This window comes from Oxyura jamaicensis (assembly GCF_011077185.1).
Source record: "Oxyura jamaicensis isolate SHBP4307 breed ruddy duck chromosome 13 unlocalized genomic scaffold, BPBGC_Ojam_1.0 oxy13_random_OJ72505, whole genome shotgun sequence".
NCBI lineage: Eukaryota > Metazoa > Chordata > Aves > Anseriformes > Anatidae > Oxyura > Oxyura jamaicensis.
Window position 1 is genome coordinate 202,807 of NW_023304319.1, and position 27,011 is coordinate 229,817.

At 44.6% G+C, this 27,011-nt stretch overlaps 1 long non-coding RNA gene across 1 annotated transcript; it reads left to right on the plus strand.

Moving 5' to 3' along the window:
• Positions 1-7,130: 7,130 nt before the first annotated feature.
• Positions 7,131-8,439, plus strand: LOC118157878. The gene is made up of 2 exons (XR_004746734.1): positions 7,131-7,566; positions 8,184-8,439. It is a non-coding gene; the product is annotated as an uncharacterized LOC118157878 (long non-coding RNA).
• Positions 8,440-27,011: the final 18,572 nt, after the last annotated feature.

Below are 27,011 nucleotides of genomic sequence, written 5' to 3' on the forward strand. Positions count from 1 at the left end.
CGCGCCCCGCCTTTCTGACGCGCCCCGCCTTTCTGACGCGCCCCGCCCTGTTTGCCTGTCCTGGTCGCCGCGCTCCTGGTCGCTCGCGCTCCCCAGGGGCTGCTTTTCAACGGCCGGGGAGGGGGTGCTGCTGGCTCCGCCTACGCCTCGTCAGCGTCCCTCACGAGGGCTGCCGGGCTGTGGCGGCTCCCTCGGCTGCCTCGAGTAGCCTCGATGCCGGGGAAATAGCCCTGCCTGTCCCGATCCCCCGCTCCGCTGCAGAACGCGTCTGCCCCGGAGCCGATCGCCTCGGCAAGTGGCTACGAAGTGCCGGCTGCGCCCGGTTTAAATGGCCCGCCACTGACGCTGCTGGCTCCGCCTACGCCTCGTCAGCGTCCCTCACGAGGGCTGCCGGGCTGTGGCGGCTCCCTCGGCTGCCTCGAGTGGCCTCGATGCCGGGGAAATAGCCCTGCCTGTCCCGATCCCCCGCTCCGCTGCAGAACGCGTCTGCCCCGGAGCCGATCGCCTCGGCAAGGCGATTAACACAGTTCACAAGAGGAACTGTTAGAATGGACCTCGGAATGCAGACAAAGATTTGATAGCATCGAAAGAGCTTTAATGGAAGCCCTTGCCTTGGGAATTCCCAACCTAACCAAACCATTTGAACTGTTTATCCGTGAAAAGGCGCATGTAGCATTGGGAGTACTAACACAATATTTAGGAGACTGGAGAAGACCTGTAGCTTATTTCTCAAAACAGCTGAATAAAGTGAGCTCGGGGTGGCCTGGATGTTTAAGAGTAGTAGCTGCAACGATTTTGTCGATGCAGGAATCCCGGAAGTTGACAATGAGACAAAAATAACAGTGTATATATACCGCATGTGGCAGCAGCAGTATTAGAACAAAAAGGACACCACTGGTTATTACCCTGACGCCTGGAACAATACCATGCCTTACTAATGGAACAAGATGATGTTCAGTTAAAAATGAGTAGTGCCTTGATCAAGGAGAAGAAATTAACCATGACTGCATACAGGCTGTTGAGCAAGTGTATGCCAGCCAACCAGATCTAAAGGACATGCTTCCTGAAAGCCCAGATGACATTAACCAAAAAAAAGGAGGTAGGAGTATTACCATCTAACGCCTCAGCACAGAAAGCAGAATTAATAGCAGTAACAAGAGCCCTGGAGCTAGCTGAAGGAAAGTGAGTTAATGTGTATACATGTTTATAATGTTTGAATACATATTCAAAATATGCCTTTGGATATGCATACATGCTCATGGCACTATATGGAAGGAAAGGGGACTACTGTCTTCACAAGGTACTCCAATTAAACATTGAAGTGAAATTCTGAAACTACTTGAGGCAGTTCAGAAAAAGAGGTCACCTAAAGAGGTGGCCGTAATACACTACAAAGCTTATCAAAGCGGCAACTCAGCTATTATTAAGGGAAACTGAAAGGCAGATGAATTTGCCAAACAAGCAGAACTATAAATCTCCTATTACCAACTAGAGAAATATTGATAACAATTCCTGACTATTGAGAAAAGGAAGTAAAGCTGGCTGAGCTATTAAAATGTGTGAAAGACTCAAATGGATGGTAGATAACTGCCCATGGACAATGCATTGTTACACCAGTAATGATGAGACAAGTGATGACCCAGGTCCATTGCGAAACCCATATGGGAGCTGAGGCTCTGGTAAAGAGTGTCAAGAGATATGTTATTGGAGCTAAGATGATATTGATTGTAAAAAGTATAACTCAAAAGTGTGAGCTGTGCCTTAAAAACAATCGTAAAATGCAGGTAAAACCTCCTCCTGGAGAAGTAAAAAAAATGAAATCAATCCATGTGAGTGCTGGCAAGTCAATTTTTCTGAATTACCTAGGTGTAATCAATGTAAGTATTTACTTGTGTTTGTGGATACCTTCTCTGGTTGGCCAGAAGGTTCCCTGTTTTGAACCAATCAGGCTAGGGAAGTAGCAAAATGTCTATTGAAAGAAATAATCCTGAGATTTGGAGTGCTGGAGGGAATGTCTTCTGATAGGGGACCATATTTTGCAACAATGGTTATTAAAGAAATGGCTATAGTATTGAATACAAAATGGGATGTAAATATCACCACATGGAGGCCACAATCTAGTGGGCAGGTAGAGAGAATGAACCAAATGCTGAAGGGAGAAATAAGGAAATTGTGCCAAGAAACACAGTTAATATGGACCAAGGTATTGCCAATAGCATTGCTAAGGATTTGGATAACTCCAAGGCCTTGGGAAAAAGTAAGCCCATTTGAAATACTATATAGAAAATCATATGCAGTAAATTTAACTGGAAAATCCAGTCAGATGAATGTAACTGGGAATCAAGCCCTTACATATTATCTTTTGTCTTTAGCAAAAAAGTCTTATCCACAGATATGTACTATTAAGTGTGCTTCCTCCTGGAGATCAAGCTTACCAGCAAACCTGGAGGGAAGACCCCTAGCTGAAAAGTGGAAAAGACCATACCTGGTGCTGTTAACAAAAAACAGAGGAATTGATTCGTGGATATACACCAGAGGGCTGTGCTGCCATTCAGAGGCACCTGGATGTACTAGAGCATTGAGTGGTGAGGACCCTCATGAAGTTCAACAAAGACAAGTGCAGGGTCCTGCACCTGGCGGGGAATAACCCCATGCACCAGTACAGGCTGGGGGCTGACCTGCTGGAAAGCAGCTCTGCGGATAAGGACCTGGGAGTCCTGGTGGACAACAGGTTAACCATGAGCCAACAATGTGCCCTTGTGTCCAAGAATGCCAATGGTATTCTGGGTGCGTTGGGAAGAGTATTGCCAGCAGGTCGAGGGAGGTGATCCTTCCCCTCTACTCAGCCCTGGTGAGGCCTCACCTGGAGTATTGTGTCCAGTTCTGGACTCCCCAGTACAAGAGGGGCATGGAACTCCTGGAGTGAGTCCAGCAGAGGGCTAAAAAGATGATAAGGGGACTGGAGCATCTCTCATACGAGAAGAGGCTGAGAGAGCTGGGCCTGTTTAGCTTGGAGAAGAGAAGACTGAGAGGAGATCTTATAAACATATACAGATATCTGAAGGGGGTGTGTGTCAAGAGGATGGGGCCAGACTCCTTTCTTTTCAGTGGTGCCCAGCAACAGGACAAGAGGCAACGAGAACAAACTGAAGCACAGCAAGTTCTGGCTGAATATGAGAGGGCACTTCTTTACTGTGAGAGCAACAAAGCACTGGAAGAGGTTGCCTGGAGAGGTTGTGGAATCTCCTTCTCTGGAGATATTCAAAACCCACCTGGATGCCATCCTGCACAATGTGCTCTAGGCGATCCTGCTCGGCAGGGGGGTTGGACTAGATGATCTTCAGTGGTCCCTTCCAACCTCGTCCATCCTGTGATTCTGTGACTGATAATATCCAGAAACCAGGCAGGTTCGAGTCCCACCTCATACCAGGGCAGGTTCAAGTCTCCCCTCATGTCAAGGCAGTTTCAAGTCCCTCCCTTGCTGCAGCGGCAAGAAATGTAGAGAGTGAAAGGAACTGTGTCTGTGTGAGTGTATGTATATTGGAGTCTAAACGGAGCACCTGTCAGCTTACTGGAGTCGCCCTCCACAAAGGGGCTGCAAAGTCCTAGTGGATAAAGTCTCGGGTAGTGTGAGTGAGACTCCATGACTAGTAAGGCAAATGCAGTTCCTTTAGCAAAGGGGTTAGAGAAAAGAAAGAGAGAAAGCAAGATCTGCAGGGAGACTTGCACAACCTGATCAGGGTATGATGCAAACAGATCTTCAAGTACTCAGAAAATATAGGGAATGTCCCAGTATTAGAGAAAGGGACCCCTTTAGCAAAAGTGTTAGAAAACTGGGGAAAAAAATAAATAGATGGGACCATTGGACTATCAAAGAAGCAGGCTATGACCCTACGTAAAGAAGAGTGGCCTTTCTACACTTGGGATGGTGACTCACAACTGCAGTGGCCACTGAATGGGACCTTCAATCATCAAAAATTAACCTTCCTTTGGTATCACCTGGAAGATCAACATCCTTATCAAATGGACTATTGGTATGTATGAGAGGAGTTGGGTGAGAAAACACCCTACCCAGAGGGAGGTTGGAGACACAGTGATAGGGTAAAAGAGGAAAGGACAGTAGGATTGGGATCTGCTTTAACCCCTTCAATGGCTCCACCCTACTGGCTCTCCCCCCAGATCCAGTAGGAATGTGCCCTATGGTACCCCATGTTATCCCAAACCCTGCAGCAATAGGAGGTGGACAAGGGGGAAGGGCAACAGATTCCTCCTAGGATACAGGTATGGGCTAGTAGACCATGGAATCCTGGGGACTGAGCACTCTGGGGAAGTAAGATACCTAGATTACGAGAGGATGCTGAAAGACATGCCCAGCTATTCTCTAATATTTGCACTGGTTATAATCCAAATTGGAAGGACACAAATTCTCTTGAGAGTGCTGTTTAGGTCTGATGAGAAAGATAAAATTTTGGCTAAAGATGTGGAACTAGAGCAACAGGTAAGAGGAAAACAGGAATCCTTGACCCCTGAATGACCCCAATTAGGACTATAATCATCTGGAGGATGGGGCAGCATGTCAAACAACTCTGAAAAATGTGGTTGAGGCCATTCAAGAGCGTGGAGAAATAAGGGTGAATTGGGCCAAGGTACAAGAGCACAGATATAGAATAAATGAACATCCAAGTGATTTCCGGAGGTGATTACAACAAGCATTGCTCAAACATGGGGGGATGACTCCCCAAAATTTTAATGATGCCCTAGCCATAACTGCTTTTGTAGATGAGGCTACCCCAGACATTTGTAAATATTTTAAGAAATATATGCCGGGCTGGCAAGGGGAAATACTGACGAAGAATTTGAGCATAGCGATATTTAGTTACACCAGGTGTGGGAATAAAAATGTTGTTTTTGCAAGGAGTTACATTGTTTAAAGGTAAGGAATGTGAACATAACATTTTGAGTCTGTCCAAATGTTAATTCTTTTCCCTTTTGCTAGCTCAAGAGCTCTCTCTTATCAAGGTGATGATTTCTGCCTTTTGGGCTGATGTTTGTTACCGCATATCCTGTGAGGCAAACTCCCTGGTGGACGAAGCTACTGCCATCTATATACCAATCCTTCGCATCTTCTAGGGGTGTATCCTTTAAGTCTGGTTGGCTGAAATATACCGTGTCCATGGTCTTGATACAATCATTAATGGGTTATCTGGAAACTCTGTTACTAAGGAAAGAGGCTGGGTTTACCCCCAAAAAATTTAGTAAATGAATAGTCCACTCTACACATTCCTTTTCTTCTTCAGTAGCCATCAACAGGTCATCTACATATTGCAACAGTGTCCCCTTTTCAAGGGGTTTTCAAGATCACAGGCTAGTTGGTTCCCGAATATGGTGGGGCTATTCTTGAACCCCTGTGGTAACACAGTCCAAGTAAGCTGAGTTTTTAGTCTTCTATTGGGATTTTCCCATTCAAAGGCAAAGAGTTTCTGGCTTTCAGTCACCATGGGCAGGCAGAAAAAGGCATCCTTTAAATCTAGTACTGTGAACCAAACTTGACTGTTTTCTAATTTTGTCAAAAGGTTATAGGGGTTGACTACTACAAGGTATAAATCTTTTGTGATCCTATTGATAGCCCTTAAATACTGGACTATACGATAGGTTCCATCTGCCTTTCTAACTGGGCCTATATGGAATATTATATTCTGACTCACATGCTACCAATTAGTCCATATTTAAGGAAGTTATTGATTATTCCTTCCATTGCCCTTCAGTCTTCCACCTTTAGTGGGTATTGCTTTTAGCATACCTTGGGAGCATTTTCCTTTAAATCATTTTTTAAATTTTTTTATTTTTTGTTGTTTTACAGGTGTGGGGTGCGGCTGGAGATGGACAAAGTGTGAGATAAGAGAGAAAGGAAGAGTCTCGGGAAATTTGGTGTATGGAAGCCCTTGCACAGTGAAGTACTTGGCAGTACACACCCATTTTCAGAAATGGGAAAATATAGGTTCCAGGGGGACAGGGAGATATCCCTGGGGGAGTGCCTACCGACAATTCTTCCTGAAGAATGATAAGAAAGAGAGGTTAGGAGTTTTAAGAAGGAGATGAAGTCTAATTGAGGACCCCATCAGGCTAGCTGAACAATTAGACCAGTTCCTAGGACCTAACTTATGCTCTTGGGGGTGAAATGATGTCTGTACTAAGTATGTTGTTTACAGGGGAAGAAATGAGAATGATCAGGAGGAGAGCTGCTATACAAGAATGTGAAGGAGCTCATCCTCCAGGACCGGGGGTGATACTGGCAGAGCAGGGGTGCCCACTTGCCGATCCTGGCTGGAGTGGTGATAGTGCGCAGCACAGGGGTCATGTGGGAGACTTGGGGTCAGAATGAGAAAGTACTCGGGGATGAATCCCAAGGAGCCGGTATCCTAAGGGCTCTTGAAAGTTCATTTTGTGATTAAAGTCTGGCCAGATACACAGAAAAAGCTCCAGAAGGTGGGGGGATGTAGTGAACAGTCACTGTGGGGGGCCCTCCTGCAGGAGGCCCTGAAGGTGTATGTCAGGAGGGGAGATGAGAAGGAAAAGCAGAGAGCGAAACTATTGACAGTATTGACAGTGTAGCAGGTAGTGAGGCAGAGGGTTGGAGAAAGAGGAAGAAAATATTCAGGGGGAGTCAGGGCCAGGATGGAAAGGAGAGGAAGAGAGATGAAGGAATGGCAGGCAAGGAAAGCTCAGGGACAGGCTTTGAAGTGTGGCCAGGCTGGCCACTTCAAATAGGAATATCTGGAGTGGAAGATGGAGGAGAGAAGGAAAATGGGATTAAATATGGTATACTGATATGTTGTTTCAGCATCCTGGAGGGAAAAAGGTATGGAATTAAGTTGGCCCCTGACTGAGCCTTTGATGAAAGTACAGGCTGGAGAAAGATAAAAAGAAGTGTTAAAAAGGGTTATTGAAGGTGTTAAAGGTGTAGTATGTAGTGTTTGACAGAGCTGTTTGAAGTTGAATGAGCAGGGAAAGAGGATGTAGGCAATATCTAATTAACAGTCTAGAAGTTTTGGTATATTTGCTGTGGTGTTTGGTCAGTTTGGTCAGGATTAGTACTGTTACAAATATGTGGATGATCTTTTATTGTCAGGACAGGAGAAAGTTGTGAAGGAAGCTACTAACAAGCTATTCAACTTTCTGGGAAAGCAGGGCTTGGGAGTATTGAAAAATAAATTACAATATGTAGAAAAAGAAGTCAAGTATATAAGGCATCTAATGTCTGAGGGAAAACGAAGAATAAATCCAGAGAGGATTCAGGGAATTGTTGAAAACTAAGAAAGAACTAAAAAGTTTTAAGAGAAAGATTTTTTTAAGGAATCAGGAGCCATGAAGTCTGAAAGAAAATGGATACTCCCTGATGGGAGAGAAATGCTGAATAAAGCACCAATGAGGCAAATAATAATTTTTTTATATCAAGAGAGTCATTGGAAGGTGCAAGCAATGTGTGATGTGCTAAGAAACTATGTCTGTGTAGGAATATACACTTCAGTGAAGCAAATATGCAGAGGATGTACCATATGTCAAAAGGTAAATAAAAAGGTCATCTGTATCCCCCCTAGAGGGGGACGGGAGCCAGGGATTCGACCTTTCAAAAGTATACAGGTAGGCTTTACTGAGTTACCTAAAGTAGGGAGACTTAAGTACTTGTTTGTCCTAATTGACCACGTGACTGGATGGGTGGAAGCTTTCCCCTCAGTATCTGCCACTGTGAACATGGTGGCTAAGGTATCACTGAAGCAAATAGTCCCTAGATATGGGATAGTTGAAAACACTGATTCAGATCAAGGAAGTCATTTCACTTCACAAGTACTGCAAGGGTTAATGCAGGCCTTAGAGATTGAGTGGAATTTTCACACTCCCTGGCACCCCTCCTCTTCTGGGAAGGTGGAGCGAATGAACCAGACATTAAAGAAGCAATTAACTAAATTAATGTTAGAAACCCAACTTCCTTGGGTAAAATGCTTACCTTTAGCACTCCTCCAGGTTCAAATAGCACCAAGAAAGGATATAGGAATTTTACCATATGAGATGCTGTTCGGATTACCCTATTTGGGCAGAAGGGATGAGATACCACAATTCAAAACAAGAGAGAGTTTTCTTAAGAACTATATTCTGGGGTCATCCTCTTCTTTGTCATCTCTCAGGACCCGTGGGTTGTTGGCTTAAACCCCACCTTTGGAATTCCCCATTCACCACCATCAACCAGGAAATTGGGTCCTGATTTGGACCTGGAAAGACTTAGAACTCTGGCCTGAATGGGAAGGACCATTCCAAGTACTACTAACCACTGAAACAGCCGTAAGAACTGCGGAAGAAGGTTGGACTCACTATACTCGAGTGAATGCATCCGTCGACCCTAGTACCTGGGAAGCTGTTCCTACAGAAGACTTGTTGAAAGTTCTTACAATTGTAAGCTAACCTTTTATTTTCACAGATAACTAATGAGTGTGACTTTTGATTGAGAGAAAGGACTGGACTATAGCGAATCGAAGTACTCCCAAGGGGTTTTTGTTCCAGTAGTAGTGTACATATATCTTATTCTTTGTATTGATAATTATTTGGAAACCTAAGGGCTAAAAATAATGACAGGGAAAAATCAACTACTAATTTTGTTTCTAGTGACTGTAGGCCTCAGAGAAGGCCTTGATCAACTGGCAACTTGGAAAAGGCATGACCAGATAATAAGTAAGACAGGATACCCCATCAAAATATGGGTGACTGTGACAGAGGGTTATGCACCACAATCCGTTATGTTTAATGCTTGTGAGGTGTTAGCTTGTGGAAATTTAAATGCCCAACGACAATCGAGCAGAAAGAACAAAAAACTGGGAGAGACCCAACAGCCATATGGAGAATAGCTAAATGGAAATGATCCTCTATTGCCACCAAAGATAGGGAGAAACTTAAGGAGAAAACAGGAGAGAAAACAGGAGGCCCTCTTTGAAATGCGGCAGTTCAAACATTTGAGATTGAAACAGGGTATGGCGATGTGAATGCCTGGATAGAATGGGTCAAATATACTGTCCAGAGTCTCAACCATAGCAATTGCTATGCTTGTGCCTCAGGACGACCGACTGCCCAGATAGTGCCCTTCCCATTGGGGTGGACCAAGGATTCCCAGGGGATGCAATGTATGATTGCATTGTACCAAGAAAAGACTGCCTAGGGAAATGAGGCCTGTAAGTCTCTCTCTTTGCTATTCCCTTCCTTGCGTGATAGCTATATCAGGGTTCCCCCTGTATTCTCTACTGCTATAGGTAACCATACAGCTTGCCTCTCACGGCAGGGTGTGAGTGCTACCCGGCATCTGGAAGGATTTGCCTTGTGCACGAGGACCTTGAACGCTACCAAGGACTTGATGGGAAACTGCTCAAGACTTGAGATCCCCAGGGCAGATCTCTGGTGGTACTGTGGAGGGAAGATCTTACAGTCCACCCTACCATCTCATTGGGGAGGCACTCGTGCACTTGTTCAATTATCTATACCCTTCACCCTGGCATTTGAAAGAGAAACATCACAAATATCCAGAAGTAAAAGAAGCAAAAGAGGTAAAAGAGTATCATTTGATGATAGAGTGTACATAGATTCTATTGGGGTGCCTAGAGGAGTTCCCGATGAACAAAAAGCCAGGAATCAAATTGCTGCAGGGTTTGAGTCACTGTTCTGGTGGGTAGCAATCAATAAGAATGTGGATTGGATTAATTATATTTATTATAATCAGCAGAGATTCATAAACTATACAAGGGATGCGATAAGAGGAATCGCTGAACAACTAGATGCCTCCAGCAAAATGGCTTGGGAAAACAGAATAGCATTAGATATGAGAAAGGCGGTGTGTGCATGATGCTGGGCAACTGTTGTTGTACTTTTATACCCAACAATACTGCCTGGATGGCACAAGAACTAGAGCATTGCAAGGGCTTACCACCCCTGCCAGTGAATTGGCAGAATAATTAGGAACAGGCACTTCCATAACCAGATGGTTGGAATCTTGGTTTGGTAAATGGAAAGGGATGGTAATGTCCATATTTACAACCTTGGCCGTAGTAGCAGGAGTTTTGACAGCCATTGGTAATACTAGGGGAGTAACAATAGGGCTGTTGTGGTTTAACCCGGCCGGCAGCTAAGCACCACACAGCCCTTCACTCACCCTCCCCCCTCCCTCTCTGGGATGGGGGAGAGAAACGGAAAAGTGAAGCCTGTGGGTTGAGACAGAGACAGTTTATTAAGAAAGGATAATAATAATAATAATAGTACTGCTACTAATAATGTGTACGAAACAAGTGATGCACAATGCAATTGCTCACTACCTGCTGACCGATGCCCCGCCTATCCCCAAGAAGCCGGTCCCCCCACCCTGGCCCGGGGCGGGGCCCCCCCCCCCCCCCATATTAATTGTTCAGCATGACGTCAGATGGTATGGAATATCCCTCTGGCCAGTTTGGGTCAGCTGGCCTGGGTCTGTCCCCTCCCAGCTCCTGCTGCACCCCCAGCCTCCTCACTGGCAGGACAGAGCAAGAAGCTGAAAAGTCCTTGGCTTAGTGTAAGCACTGCTCTGCAACAATTAAAACATCAGCATGTTATCAACATTCTTCTCATCCTAAATCCCAAACACAGCACCATACCAGCTACTAGGAGGAAAAATAACTCTATCCTAGCTGAAACCAGGATAGGGGAGAAAGTAGAAATTGCTACTATTGCGGGAATATGGGACGTTTGCAGCAGGAGTGCCCAAGCCCCCACCCACCCAGTAACCAAACAGACCACCAGGAAAGCAACTGAGTGGAGAAAATCTACCAGGTTTTGAGCAAGTGTGAGAAACTAATCTGTGTTTTTGCAGTAGAATATGTTTTCGAAGTAGAGTGTGTTTTTGCAGTAGAAAACTAACCTTCAGAATTCAAAGAAGTTGAGTAGTCATAACAAAGAGAAATGCTAAGTAGATAAGTGGACAGTAGAAGGCCTCAAAATAAGGTTCCAAAATAAGGTAGAACACAGAGAAAAACAGGATGAGCAGTGTGAGAACAGTAAAAAAATCAAAGATCACAAGTTCTCTAAATATAAGAAAAGAGAAACAAAAAGGAAAAAGGAGAAATTAAAGGGTTGATCCAAAAAATTGTACATATATGGTAAAGAGGAGCATTGAGTAGCTTGTGAACCTGTAGTACTCAGCCAATGAGGAAACAGGGGAGGTGATCAGGTGTTGGGTAGTAGGGAATAAATGGTTATATGTTTACTAAAATGCACTCCTAATTGGCAGGACTCCCACCATTGCAATTGCGAATAAAATAGCTTCACAGATAATCCTGTCTGAAGAAAATTATTGAGATTTTTTCACAATTTGGTGGCTCGTCCGGGATCTTGTCGCCTCCCACAGAGTTCTTGCCACCACAGACAAGAAGGTTTCCCCCCGGTTATTTCAGCAGTCCTGTCGGGGGTGGTGGGTTTTCTTGGTATGGCTGGCAAAGGACCGAGACTGTTAATCTGAAGACATGGTCTGTGAGGCTCTGGGGAGAAGGGAGGCCAGCACTGACATACCAAAGACACAGCCGAGACATAGCACAGACAAGGTACAGGCTGTGAAATGTGTTCATTTGATTTGTTTCAATATGGAACAATGCTAAGGCCGCATGATGAAATATAACCTTCTAAGAAAAACAGTGATTAGTGTACATAGTTTTTGTATCATGCAAAGGAAGGGTCCAGCAATTCGTGTAAATAGAGGGTTTGAAGGACGAACATTGAGACTCGAGTCTGGGAGATAAGAGATCCGGCAAAGAGATCCACCAAATAAGGAGAAAGGGGGAGTTGAAAGACAACCGAAGGACAAAGCCTGGGAGGAAGACTACGAGCCTTCAGCACAAGAGACCCCCAGAAAGACCACCAGAGACTGATACGCATGCGTCCGGAGAGGGTTTGGATTCCGGGAACTAATTATAATAACCCTGCCTTTTCTAGGAATAGTGATGAGTATGTATCAGTCTAGGACCATAAAAATCAACCACCTGATATAACAGCTGTGCGTCTTGGTTGAGCAGAGACTCCTGGCGCACCCAGCGCTGTTTGCTTGCCTCTATTCGCTTAATAAATTAGAAACTTTAATTAGAATCCTATTTGGGACTCAGTCATTTATCACAATTGGGGGCTCGTCCGGGAGGGTCTTGGTTCCCGAATTCTGACTTGATCTAGGAGGGGCTCACCACCATTTGGTGGCTCCTGTTCGAGTCAGGTCGGGACTAACACCATCCTGAACCTGAATAAAGGCAAGCAAAGAATTTGATTTTTTTATGAGCTCCCTTGCAGGCTGCAGCATTGTATTTTGCCCGTAATTCTGTGCACGAAGATCCGAACGAAGACGACGGAGTCGTAAGTATTTAAGGCGTATACCGTTCGGTTGGGTGGGATTTGGTTGCCTGTGTGTGTAAGAGTGTGACTGAGATGGAACCTAGTTCCGAAGCGAGTGCGGAGGTCTTCTAATCGCGGTTCCAATCTCCCGCGAGGGACTTGGCCAGTGAAGGACCGAAGAGATTCCTATAGGATTCGTGGGTGGGTGATAGGTCCTAAACCCCCTTCAAGACGCTCTTACTGGGTAACCAAGGGCTGTAGGAATTGCCACAGTAAAATTCCTAGATGGGTCAGACAAAATTGAAGACCAGGGACCAGAGAAAAGGGAGCAAATTACCAGACATACCACCAGAAATCCATTAGGAATAATGACTGAAAATTGGAATGATAGGGGCCCCAGAAAAGGAAAAAGTAAACTAAAAATGATCCAGTATTGTATGGTAGAATGGCCAAAGGAACCTCTAAGACCAAATGTATTCTGGCCTGTTTTTGGATCCTTTGAAGACTGGATTTGCCAGGCCTTAAATATATATGGTAATTCAAAGAAACCTTTTAGTCAGGAGGAAAGTGATTATGCAGAGTTATGGATCAGGGCTTCACGTCCTTTTCCAGCCTCAATATTTACACTAAGAGCAGATGAGAATTCTGAAGAAGAAGAAAAACAGGAAAAAGAAAAAGATGATGAAAGGGAGCCATTAGATAACTTACCACCCCCACCACCTCCATATCTTAACAATCCACCCCTGGCGGCGGCTCCCCCTCCGGCGGCCATAGAATCTCCATTAGTACCACCGTTGCCCCCGCCTCCACCACCACCACCACCGGAATTAGACCGACCTCCGGCTGCATGTACGAGAAGTAGGACTGCCGCATCTGAGGGAGCTTCTCTATATCCCTTATGAGAAGTACCCCTTGGAAGCAATCAGGGAAGCATCGGGTTTGTGGCAGTCCCATTAAATACCACAGATGTAAGAAATTTCAGGAAAGAAATGGGGACTTCATTAGATGACCCCCTTGGAGTAGCTGAAAAACTAGACCAGTTCCTAGGCCCCAATACTTATACCTGGGAAGAAATACAGTCCATTTTAGGGATCTTATTTATGGCCAAGGAAAGGGGAATGATTAGGCAAGCTGGAATGAGGAATTGGAAAAGGCAAAATCAGGCAGGACTCCTGGGAGACCAGAAATGGCCAAATGTGGATCCACACTGGGATCATCAGCAACCACAAGGAAGACAGAATATGAGGGATTTGAGAACATTAATCATACAGGGAATAAGGAAGCGGTTCCCCGAGGGAAAAATATTCATAAAGCATTTAATGAACAACAAGGGAAAGATGAATCTCCAACAGAATGGTTGGAGAGATTAAAAAAAACTTACAAATGTATTCTGGAATTGACCCAAATACAGTGGCTGGAACTGCACTCCTTAGAACACAATTTGTAGCTAAATCCTGGAGGGACATAAGAAGGAAATGAGAAAAACTGGAAGACTGGCCAGAAAGAGGATTAGAAGAATTACTTAGGGAAGCACGAAAAGTGTATGTCAGGAGAGATGAGGAGAAACATTTTTGTTTGGCAAAAGCCAAGATCTTTGTAGCGGCAGTAAGAGAAAGTCAGAAAGATAAGACCCTGTCCAGAGAAAGAAGGGAAAAAGGAGTAGACAAAACACACAGAGGACAGCCTTATCAAGAGAAAAGCACAATTCCTGTCTGTTACTACTGTAACAAGAAAGGGCATGTTCAGAGGAACTGTCGTAAGCGGGAACAAGATGAGAAAATATTCAAAGAAGAATAGGGGTGTCTGGGGGCTTCAACATCAACAGAGCCCTTGATAAAACTATTAATTGGTCCCCATAAAGAAGAAGTTTTATTCTTAGTGGACACAGGGGCTGAAAAATCCACTATTCAAAAACTTCCAAAAGGAATAGAAAAAGGGAAAAATCGATAGTAGGGGCAAAAGGAGAGCCTTTTAAAGTACCTGTCTTAAAAGACACAGAAGTAGAAACAGAAGAGAAAATTTGTTTTAATGATTTCCTGTTGCTCCCTGAAGCAGAGTACAATTTATTAGGAAGGGATTTGATTTTGAAATTAAACTTAAGCATTCATAGCCAAGGGGACAAATTGCAGATTAAATTGTACACTTTAACACAAGAAGATGAGGAAGCCATTAACCCTTCAGTATGATATAAGGAAGGGGAAATTGGAAAAATAGAAATGGCCCCCATAAATGTTCAAATAATAGATCCACATCGTCCAATCAGAATCAAACAATACCCTCTACCAATGGAGGGTCGAAAAGGATTAAAACCTGTAGTAGACAGACTCCTGGAGGGAGGAACTTTAGAACCATGTATGTCACCTCATAATATACCCATCCTCCCCGTAAAAAAATCAGATGGGTCCTACAGGATAGTACAGGACCTGAGAGCTGTCAATCAGAGAACAATCACTAAATTTCCTGTTGTGGCAAATTCCTATACTTTACTGAGTCATATCTCTCCCAGACATACTTGGTATAGTGTAATAGATTTGAAAGGTGCTTTTGGGGCCTGCCCTCTGGATGAGGGATCCAGAGATTATTTTGCCTTTGAATGGGAGGATCCTGAAACAGGACGAAAACAACAATTAAGATGGACTGTGCTGCCACAGGGATTTACAGAGTCACCAAATCTATTTGGACAAGCTTTAGAGAAGATCTTACAAGATTTCACATTACCCAAGGAAGTAAAATTATTGCAATATGTGGACGATCTATTAGTGGCAGGAGAAACTGAGGAAGAAACCCGAGAGGCCACTATTAAATTATTAAATTTCCTAGGGGAAAGGGGATTAAAGGTATCTCGATCAAAATTACAATTTGTGGATCAGGAAGTAAAATACTTAGGACATTGGCTGAGTGGAGGGAAAAAGAAGCTAGATCCTGACAGGGTATCTGGTATCCTATCTTTAAGACCCCCACAAACTAAAAAGGAAATTTGGCAAATATTGGGAATATTACGATATTGTAGACCATGGCTTGAGAACTATAGTGAGAAGGTCAAATTCCTATATGAGAAATTAACTAATGACCGACTAAAGTGGTTCACAGAAGATGATAAAATATTCGAGGAACTAAAAAGGGCATTAATACAAGCACCTGTATTAAGCCTCCCAGATCTGGAAAAACCTTTATATCTCTTTGTGAATACATCAAACCAGACAGCATATGGAGTTCTTACTCAAGATTGGGCAGGGATTTAGACACCTGTGGGGCGTTGTTCTAAGTTACTTGATCCTGTAAGCAGAGACTGACCTCCTTGTCTCCAAGCTTTAGTCGCTACAGCATTATTAATAGAGGAAGTTAGGAAGGTTACCTTTAGTGTCCCTCTAAAGGTGTATACTCCACACAATGTCAGAAGTGTTTTACAACAGAAAGCAGGAAAATGGTTAACAGATAGCCGAATCCTAAAGTATGAGGCAATATTAATTGACTCCCCTGACTTAGAACTGAGGGTAACCTCTGCTCAGAGTCCAGCACAATTTTTGTTTGGAGAACCACCTGAAAAATTACAACATAACTGCTTAGAGGTAATTGAGACCCAGACTAAGGTGAGGCCAGATTTAAGGGATACTGAGTTGGAGAAAGGGGAAGCACTGTTTGTAGATGGCTTCTCCTGAGTAGTGGAAGGAAAAAGAAGATCAGGATATGCAATAATTAATAAGGACCTAGAACCTGTGGAATCGGGGCCTTTGAATCCATCATGGTCAGCTCAGGCTTGTGAGCTGTATGCCTTATGTAGAGCCCTGGAACTATTAAAAGGAAAAAGTGGGACTATATTTACAGATTCAAAATATGCATATGGGGTGGTCCACACTTTTGGAAAAAAATGGGAAGAAAGAGGTTTAATTAACACTCAAGGGAGGAATCTCATACATCAAGAATTAATAGTGAAAATTTTAAGGGCATTAAGAGAACCAAAGGAGATAGCAGTAATGCATATGAGAGGACACCAAAAGGGATTAGATTACCGAATCAGGGAAAATAATTTAGTGGATAAAGAAGCCCAGAAAGCAGCCTTGAGGACTCAGGTTGTTAAAATTAATGTAGTACAGGAGGAAGAAAGACGAGAAGAAGGGGAAAAAAAGTTTACCCCTGAGGAACAAAAAAAATGGAGAAAATAGGGGCTAAGTTAGAACAAGGAAAATGGACGCTGCCTGACGGACAAGAGATATTGCCAAAAGACTACACGAGGCAAATAATATGACAATTACATGCACAAACCCATTGGGGTACAAAGGCGTTAAGTGATCATTTCCTTAAACAATTCGGTTGCATCGGGATTTATGAAATAGCAAAGCAAATTACACAAGGTGGTTTAACTTGTCAGAAGATAAATAAAAAAGTGTTTCGACAAGCAGCCACAGGGGGGAGAAAGACAGTTTATAGACTTTTCGAAAAAGTACAAGTTGATTTCACTGAATTGCCCAAGGTAGGGAGGATAAAATATCTATTGGTAATAGTGGATCATTTAACGCAATGGATAGAAGCTTCTCCTGTAGCACGAGCTACAGCACAAACGGTGGTAAAAAATGTATTAGAACACTTAATACCTAGATATGGGATAATCCAGTACATTGATTCTGATCAGGGCACACACTTTACTTCTGAAATAATAAAATTATTATGTCAAGCATTAGTTATTCAGTGGGAATACCACACTCCGTGGCACCCACAAAGCTCGGGGAAAGTAGAAAGAATGAATCAAACAATAAAACAACAATTGGCTAAGTTAATGATCGAGACACAAATGCCCTGGACGAAATGCTTACCATTGGCACTTTTAAACATTAGAACTAAACCACACAGTGAGACTGGATTATCACCATATGAAATGTTATATGGCATGCCTTATTCTCAAGGGATGCCTCTAGGGAATAACGTAGTTGAGGATCATAATATCCAGAAGTATGTAATCACCATTGGAACGAGATTAGAAGAACTAAGAGAAACTGGGATGATGGCTCAAACACCACCTTTAGAATTTTCAATCCACCAGTTAAAACCAGGAGATAAGGTTCTAATAAAAACGTGAAAAGGAAAAAGCCTATCTCCTATATGGGAAGGGCCCTTTCTTGTTTTACTTACTACAGAAACAGCTGTGAGAACAGCAGAAAGGGGTTGGACCCACGCATCCAGAGTAAAGGGGCCAATAACTACCGAAGCTTGAAGGGTTGAGTCCACTCCTGGGGAACTGGAACTAATATTCTGGTAATGAAGCTCTGCGTGAATTACGGGCACCAGATAAAGGGGACAAGCCTGAAGGGAGGAAAGGGAGAAGGCAAGACCGGGGCAGGACTCTCCACTGTGGTGTGTATGGTCTACCGAGGGAGGCAACCCCTATGGGTATTGACTGCCGAGTGAGAGGGCCTCGACCGGACTTCTCCTGCACTATGGTTAGGTTGTCCTGAGAAAATAACATAAGAACCTTTTAAAATTCATATAAAGTTGTGATTAGTTTTCCAGGAGCCGGATCACCCCGAGAAGCTGAACAGTAACAAGCCCAAATCGATCCTGAAAGCGGGCCCAATGCCTTGATTGGAGGTGTTTCCTACACCCTCAAGTTTGGACGGAGCAAAGGATAAGAAATGCTATACTTCCTGGTATTGTTGTTACAGGGGCAATTGAGCCATGGGCAAGAATGGAGGAATAACTTTTTCACTCTCGGGAAGTGGCTAAGGCCTTTAGCCTTAGTAACTGCTGGGTTTATGGATGACCAGGGGGAGCTGAAAGTTGGCCCTGGGTAGCTGGCCCGGTCGAACCCAAGTGGTGGGTTAGTAATTTGAGTGAAGTTCATAATGGGACATAATTTTGGAAAGAGGAAGGAGGCCCGTGGCAATTGCACTCGTCAGATCGGGGTATATACTGTTTAAACAGAACAGGAACAGTAGCGGTGGGAAAAAGCATTTGCAATTGGACTCCGTCCCCTGGATATGATTGTACCGATTCTGAATGTAAACCTATAAACTGCACAGCACACAGTGGGAAATGGAATGCCACACATGTCCAGCTGAGAAACGGGACTTGGCTGAAGTGCTCATATAGGGAATTTTTTGGACCTGGATGTGAAGCCATGGCAAGAGCACAAGCGACGGGACAATCTGGCAGTCAGATCTTGAGCTGTCAGCATGATAAAACCACTAAAGAACAACATGTGGTAAGGGTCTACCGCTGGAAATGGCAAAATGAAAATGGGGGGAGAGTGTTCTTTAAACATTTCTGGTCAGCTCATAATATGACAGGTTGCCAAAAAGGACTTGATTGTAATTGTGAGTGGAAATCTGATGCAGGGGCTTGGAGGTGTACATATGGAAAAGACATTGTAACAGGACCACTCGGTAACAAAGATACTCTGTAATTTCACGCTCCAAAGAATAAAGAAGGATGGGATGGCCCTTTTCCAAACGGGATGTAGGCCCTAAAGGGACATTATTGGGTGTGTGGCAAACACGCCTACAAGAGGTTACCCGAAAACTGGTCGGGAATATGCTATGTGGGGTACATAAGACCCTTGTTCTTTTTATTGTCACAAATACAAGGGAATAATTTAGGAATAAGATTATATGATGATCTGAATAGAATAAAACGATCCATTGATGTTTCCTTCGCAGGGGGTAGTGCTCAAAAATGGGGGAGAGACTGAATGACCTCCTGAAAGAATCATACAGCATTACAGACCAGCTACCTGGAACCCGAATGAGGTAGTATCGGGAGCCCGGGAACCTATTTATAATTTGAACTGAATAATTAGATTGCAAGCTGTCCTTGAAATTATAACCAATCAAACAGCAACAGCTTTGGATCTTTTGGCTGATCAATCCACTCAGATGAGGAATGCCATTTTTCAACATAGAATGGTTTTAGACTATTTACTAGCAGAAGAAGGGGGTGTGTGTGGAAAACTGAACTATTCTAATTGTTGCTTACAAATTGATGATAATGGAAAAGTGGTTAAACAGATAACGAAGGAAATCAGAAAATTAGCCCACGTCCCAGTACAAACTTGGAGGGGTATGGATTGGGATTTGTTTTCATGGTTGCCCGGTGGACCATGGGTTAAGAGAATGTTATTTTTATGTGGTGTAATGATGTTATTGTTTATACCTTGTATGATACCTTGCTTTACATTATTGATACGCTGAATAATAAATAGCACCCAATTTGTGATGACTTCGGTAGAGAAGAAAGGTGATGTGTCAATAATGATGCTTAAGAAATGGACTCCCCCCCAAGAACCGACAGATGAGATCCAAGTGTTACTAGCAAAGGTCGAAGAGAAAACATGAATCAATACCATGAAAAAAGGAAATGGGGGATTGTGAAATGTGTTCATTTGATTTGTGTCAGTATGGAACAATGCTAGGCCCGCATGATGAAATGTAACTTTCTATCTAAGAAAAACAGAGTGATTAGTGTACATAGTTCTTGTATCAAGCAAAGGAAGAGTCCAGCAATTCGTGTAAATAGAGGGTTTGAAGGGCGAACATTGAGACTCGAGTCTGGGAGATAATCCAGTCTGTCTGCCCAGGGAGGCTGTGGAGTCTCCTTCTCTGGAGATATTCAAGGCCCGTCTGGACGCCTACCTGGGCAGCCTGCTCTAAGGAACCTGCTTTGGCAGAGGGGTTGGACCCGGTGATCTTTCGAGGTCCCTTCCAACCCCTACAATTCTGTGATTCTGTGATTCTGTGAGTTACACAAATTGAAGTGTTTCCAGGGAACACTCCCTCGAAGTGGGAGAGAGGGGGGTATTTAATTCCCACCAGAATAATACTTATTAGTGTTTGATTTTTATTGTTTTTCTTAAGTATTATTTCTTAATTTATATAGTGGTGTATGTATGGAGAGAAATGATGCATTTTAAGCTTATCTTAGTAATACCTGTTCTCAATGGATTGGCGATAGGATGGAGGGAAAAATCAGCATTTCCAATTAATCCAGAACAGCTACATCAACATGTTCTACCTCAAAATAATCATTGGATTTGCACCCAGATGCCTAGAAAGACTGAAGAGGCCTTGTCCCTGATTGCTATTTCCAGCAGCAACTGTGTCTGGATTCTCTAGATTTCTAAAAATGACAGATCATACTCAGTCCCAGGAAGGAATAGATTTTGAAGTTGAGTTCCCTACACATAATCCTGGATACAATATACTGTGTTATCAAAGGTGCCTTTTAAACAACAATGATAGAAAACTCAGGGTGCAATAGTACTGACCCTGCGTGTGGAAATATTATCCATGAAGTAGGGAATCATCTATACTGTACCAAATATGGTAGCTACTGGAATGCTAATATACATAATGCACACCAGATACAACATGAGAATCCTGTAACCGGATGGCCTGTCCCTAATGGCAAGGGGTGGTACTGGCTATGTGGCAATAAAGTGGGAAGGTGTTGCCCCTAGGATGGAAGGGAGCTTGCACCCTGGGGGCAATAATTCCAAATGTAACTATTATTGAAGACCCACAAAGCCAAAGCCCCCTTGACACCACATGCAGAATTAAGTGGACTCCAAATAATCCTACAGTAAAATCCTCTAGCATTACACAGTTTTGTGAGGTGGTTTTTACCTTGGTTAGGGGTGAGTGAATTAGAAAAAGCTATTGTAAATATCTCAGCTATAATTGAAGAACTAGAAAATAACGCTCTAACTGCAAGAAAAAGGAGATAAGTTTGGAAAAATAGTACTCTAGAATCGAATGGTATTAGATTTATTGCTAAGCTCACAAGGAGGAGCATGCACTATAATTAATGCTAGTTGCTGTATATATGTAGATCAAATGGGAAGAATTTGACTGATCTCAAAAATATTTGGGAAAAAAAAAACAAGATCCTACATAGAGTGACTTAGAATGACACTTCCTGGGGATTTAGAAACTAACTTCTTGGTTACCTGAATGGAACTGGATCAAACAACTATTTGTTGATATCATAATAATAATGGCATTGTGTATCTGTCATCCCCCGTGACATCTGAAGAAGAATATTACTCCTTAATGTTGGAAAAACTCAAGAGTGCGGTATGTGAAGAAGTGCAAAAAAAAACAATAGAAGAAAAGAAGAGGGGGGAATTGTGAGAAACTAAGCTGTGTTTTTGCAGTAGAATATGTTTTCGAAGTAGAGTGTGTTTTTGCAGTAGAAAACTAACCTTCAGAATTCAAAGAAGTTGAGTAGTCATAACAAAGAGAAATGCTAAGTAGATAAGTGGACAGTAGAAGGCCTCAAAATAAGGTTCCAAAATAAGGTAGAACACAGAGAAAAACAGGATGATCAGTGTGAGAACAGTAAAAAAATCAAAGATCACAAGTTCTCTAAATATAAGAAAAGAGAAACAAAAAGGAAAAAGGAGAAATTAAAGGGTTGATCCAAAAAATTGTACATATATGGTAAAGAGGAGCATTGAGTAGCTTGTGAACCTGTAGTACTCAGCCAATGAGGAAACAGGGGAGGTGATCAGGTGTTGGGTAGTAGGGAATAAATGGTTATATGTTTACTAAAATGCGCTCCTAATTGGCAGGACCATTGCAATTGCGAATAAAATAGCTTCACAGAGAATCTTGTCTGAAGAAAATCATTGAGATTTTTTCACACAGGGTTCCTCCTTAGAGTCAACTGAGTGAATTCTGGATGCCTGGGGAGGCCCATTCTGCTAGGGGAAACAACAGGATCCCCTAACACTGGAACTCCAGAGTGAACTCAAGTCAGAGGGACTGTGACTTGTGGATGATTCCATGTGGTAGCACATACAACCCAAAGTGTCTGTAGCCATGGAGAAGTTCATGCCATAGCAGGTAAACATTGCAGTGGCCATGAATAAGGCCATGCTAGAATACCTAGAAGCATCTGTGGCCGTGGATGAGACCAAGACACAGCAGGTGTCTGAATCACAGAATCACAGAATAGTCTAGGTTGGAAGAGACCCCCAAGATCACCGAGTCCAACCTCTGACATAACGCTAACAAGTCCTCCACTAAATCATATCCCTAGGCTCTACATCTAAACGTCTTCTAAAGACCTCCAGGGATGGTGACTCAACCACTTCCCTGGGCAGCCTATTCCAGTGACTAACAACCCTTTCAGTAAAGAAGTTTTTCCTAATATACAACCTAAACCTCCCCTGGCGCAATTTTAGCCCATTCCCCCTCGTCCTGTCACCAGGCACGTGGGAGAATAGATCAACCCTCACCTCGCTACAGCCTCCTTTCAAGTACCTGTAGAGTGCAATAAGGTCACCCCTGAGCCTCCTCTTCTCCAGGCTAAACAGTCCCAGCTCCCTCAGCCGCTCCTCGTAAGACTTGTTCTCCAGACCCTTCACCAGCTTCGTTGCCCTTCTCTGGACTCGCTCAAGCACCTCGATGTCCTTCTTGTAGTGAGGGGCCCAAAACTGAATGCAGTACTCGAGGTGCGGCCTCACCAGAGCTGAGTACAGGGGGACAATCACTCCCCTGGACCTGCTGGCCACGCTGTTTCTTATGCAAGCCAGGATGCTGCTGGCCTTCTTGGCCGCCTGAGCACATTGCTGGCTCATATTCAGCCGACTATCAACCAATACTCCCAGGTCCTTCTCTGCCAGGCAGCTTTCTAACCACACATCTCCCAGCCTGTAGCGCTGTTTGGGGTTGTTGTGCCCCAGGTGCAGGACCCGGCACTTGGCCTTGTTGAACTTCATACCGTTGGCCTCGGCCCATTGGTCCAGCCTATCCAGGTCTTCCTGCAGAGCCTTCCTTCCCTCGAGCAGATAGACACACGCACCTAACTTGGTGTCGTCTGCAAACTTGCTGAGGGTGCACTTGATCCCCTCGTCCAGATCATCGATGAAGATGTTAAAGAGGACTGGCCCCGGTACCGAGCCCTGGGGGACTCCAGTAGCGACTGGCCTCCAACTGGATTTGACTCCATTCACCACAACTCTCTGGGCCCGGCCATCGAGCCAGCTCTTAACCCAACGAAGTGTACGCCAGTCCAAGCCATGAGCAGCCAGTTTCCTGAGGAGAATGCTGTGGGGGACGGTGTCAAATGCATTACTGAAGTCAAGGTAGACCACATCCACAGCCTTTCCCTCATCCACTAAGTGTCACCTTAGGAGATCAGGTTGGTCAAGCAGGACCTGCCCTTCATAAACCCATGCTGACTGGGCCTGATCGCCTGCTTGCCCTGCAACTGTCGCATGATGACGCTCAAGATAATCTGCTCCATGAGCTTCCCTGGCACTGAGGTCAAACTAACAGGCCTATAGTTCCCTGGGTCTCCCCTCTGGCCCTTCTTGTAGATGGGCGTCACGTTTGCTAGCCGCCAGTCAAGTGGGACCTACCCTGATAGCCAGGACTGCCAATAAATGATGGAAAGCGGCTTAGCCAGCTCTTCCGCCAGTTCTCTCAGTACCCTCGGGTGGATCCCATCCGGCCCCATAGACTTGCGTACATCCAAATGCTGTAGCAGGTCGCCAACCATTTCCTCGTGGATTGTGGGGGCCACATTCTGCTCCTCATCCCCTTCCTCGAGCTCAGGGTACTGGGCATCCAGAGAACAACTGGTTTTGCTGCTATAGACTGAGGCAAAGTAGGCGTTAAGCACCTCAGCTTTTTCCTCATCTCTGGTAACTAAGTTTCCCCCCGCTTCCAGTAAAGGGTGAAGATTCTCCTTAGTCCTCCTTTTTGTACTGATATATTTATAAAAACATTTTTTTTTGTCTTTAACAGCAGTAGCCAGATTGAGCTCCAGATGAACTTTGGCCTTTCTGATTTTGTCCCTGCACCACTTCACAACATCCTTATAGTCCCCCTGAGTGGCCCGCCCTCTTTTCCAAAGATTATAAACCCTCTTTTTTCTCCTAAGCTCGAGCCACAACTCTCTGCTCAGCCAGGCCGGTCTTCTTCTGCGCCAGCTCGTCTTTGGGCACGTGGGGACAGACCGCTCCTGAGCCATTAAGATTTCTTTCTTGAAGAGCGCCCAGCCTTCCTGGGCTCCTCTGTCTTTCAGAACCGCCTCCCAAGGGACTCTGCCAACCAGTGTCTTGAACAGCTCAAAGTCAGCCCTCCGGAAGTCCAAGGCAGTGGTTTTACTGATCCCCTTCCTGACTTCGCCAAGTATCGAGAACTCTACCATTTTGTGGTCACTCTGCCCAAGACAGCCCCGACCACCACATCTCCCACCAGTCCTTCTCTGTTAGTGAACAGAAGGTCTAGCGGTGTACCTCCCCTGGTAGGCTCGCCAACCAGCTGCGACAGGAAGTTATCTTCCACGCTCTCCAGAAACCTCCTGGACTGCTTTCTCTGGGCTGTGTTGTGCTTCCAGGATATGTCTGGGAAGTTAAAGTCCCCCACAAGAACAAGCGCTGACGATTTCGCAACTAAAGAGACCTATGAATAGACTGCGGCCAATAGATAAGGCCATGTCAGAACATGTACACCTTGAAGTGACTGTGGCTGTAGATAAGTCCATGCCACAACCTGTACACCTCTGAAAAGACTGCAGTCCGTTAAAAATGCCACACCACATAAAGTTCACCTCAAAGCATCTGTGGCTGTGGGTAAGTCCACAACACAGTAGGTAGACAGGGACTGTGGCGAAAGGACAAGCCCAGGCTGGAGCAGGAGTGAGGGGAGGAGTTCACTGCAATGTTAAATGCTGTGGCCTGGCCCAAAAGAACAAGGGGTGGAAATTGTAATTGATATGCCCTTGAACTGTTGCAACCCATGATCTGAGTAACATGTTATAGGAAGTCCTCTAGCAGGAACCACTCAAAGTGACAGAGGATGAGCCTCACAAGAAGCAGTGCAAGTGCAGCAGTGACCCAAATGTGAGCTGACTTTGGAGTCCAATAACCCTACACAATACATCACCTCTCCTGTCCTTAGCAACCACCATAACAAATGGAACCTAACTCATGGACTAAAAGAGTTCAGTGGACAATTCACAAGCGTGGTCCATAGACTATGGGAATGCTATCCATGTATGAAATGACAGGTGGTGGTTCATGGGGTATTGGTTAACAGCTGGTTTAATATGAGTCAGCAGTGTGCTCAGGTGGCCAAGAAGGCCAACAGCATCCTGACTTCTATCATAAATAGCATGGCCAGCAGGACTAGGGAAGCGATTGTCCCCCTGGTACTTCGCTCTGGTGAGGCTGCACCTTGAGTACTGTGTTCAGTTTTGGGCCTCTCACTACAAGAAGGACATCAAGGTGCTGGAGTGTGTCCAAAGAAGGGCAACGAAGCTGCCATTATGAGGAGTAGCTGAGGGAACAGGTGTTGTTTAGCTTAGAGAAAAGGAGGCTCAGGGGAGACCTTATTGCGCTCTACAGTTACCTTAAAGGAGGCTATAGTGAGTCCAGGAATCGGTCTTTTCTCCCAGGCACCAAGTGATAAGACAAGAGGAAATGGCCTTAAGTTGTGCCAGAGGAGGTTTAGGTTGGATGCATATGGTATGGAAAAGGGGATGGAGATTGTCCTGGTTTGGGCTGAGACAGAGTTAACTTTCTTCCTAGTAGCTGGTATGGTGTTGTTTTGGATTTAGGATGAGAAAAGTGTTGATAACACACCGATGCTTTAGTTGTTGCTGAGCAGTCACAAGCCACTCTAGATAATATTTGCTCGATCATGGTGACTGAGAGAAGTGCCCAAAGATTGTAGGAAAGCAAATGTCACTGCTATCTTCAAGATGGACAAGGAGGACCCAGGGAACTACAGGCTGGTCAGCCTCACCTTGATCCCTGTGAAGGTGATAGAACAGTGAATCCTGGAAACCATTTCCAGGCACATGAAGGAGAAAAAAGTCATCAGGCATAGCCAGCATGGATTGACCAAAGCGAAGTCATACCTGGCCAACCTGATAAGCTTCTACGATGAAACGGTCAGCCTGATAAATGAAAGGGGAGCAGTGGATATTGTCTTCCTGGACTTCAGGAAGGCCTTTGACACTGTCCCCGATAAGATCCTCATAGAGAAGCTGTTGAACTCTGAGCTGGACAAGCAGACAGTGAGGTAGATGGAAAACTGGCTGAATTGCTGGACCAAGAAGGTAGCAGTCAGTGGTACAATATCTAGTTGGAGGCCAGTAACAAGCGGAATACTCTAGGGGTCAATACTGGGACCAGTCTTGTTCAATATCTTCATTGAGGATCTGGACAATAGGGTAGAGTGCACCCTCAGTAAATTTGCAGATAACATGAAAAAAGGGGGAGTGGCTGACTCACCAGAGGGCTGTGCAGACATCCAGAGGGACCTTGACAGGCTGGAGAAATGGGCTTGCAGGAACCTCATGAAATTCAACATGAAGTGCAAAATCCTGTACCTAGGGAAGGACGACCCCATATTCACAAGCTAGGGGCTATCCAGCTGGAAAGCAACTCTGCAGAGAAGGACCTGGCGGTCATGGAGGACACCAAGTTGAACACAAGCCAGCAATGTGCCCTTGCCGCTAAGAAGGTTAACAGTATTTTTGGCTGCTTTAGGCAAAATATCACCAGCAGGTTGAGGCAGGTGATCCTTCCCCTCTACTCAGAGCTGGTGAGGCTGCACCTGGAGTCCTCATGTCGAGATCCCCTAGCGTGTGAAGGGGGGGGGGGGGGGGGCCGGCGGGGCGCGGCC